This window comes from Penaeus monodon, chromosome 33 (genome assembly GCF_015228065.2).
Source record: "Penaeus monodon isolate SGIC_2016 chromosome 33, NSTDA_Pmon_1, whole genome shotgun sequence".
NCBI classification, from domain to species: Eukaryota; Metazoa; Arthropoda; class Malacostraca; order Decapoda; family Penaeidae; genus Penaeus; species Penaeus monodon.
Genome location: NC_051418.1, coordinates 12,466,030 through 12,466,235, shown reverse-complemented (window position 1 = coordinate 12,466,235; position 206 = coordinate 12,466,030). Strand labels below are relative to the sequence as shown.

The 206-nt window shown below is 41.7% G+C and overlaps 1 protein-coding gene across 1 annotated transcript in view; it reads left to right on the top strand.

Annotated features, from left to right (window-relative positions):
- LOC119594049 (elongation of very long chain fatty acids protein-like) overlaps nucleotides 1-206 on the top strand; it is a gene marked incomplete in the record, with an annotated part of 45,869 nt that overhangs the window by 1,237 nt on the left and 44,426 nt on the right.

Here is a 206-nt window from a genome sequence, read left to right as displayed (position 1 = left end):
CAGTGCTGAAGCCCGCGTAACAGTTTGAGCTCGAATAGTACACAGTGACTCCTATTTAATTTTTGTGATTCAAATGGGATTTTTTTTTTGTGAAAATCGAGTCTTCAAATCTTTTACAGACGGCGTGCGAGTGAGTGACTGGTTACTAGTGACTGTAACAAGCACTATTACTTGTTTTTCGTGTTCGGGCCAAGCTGAACGTGGGT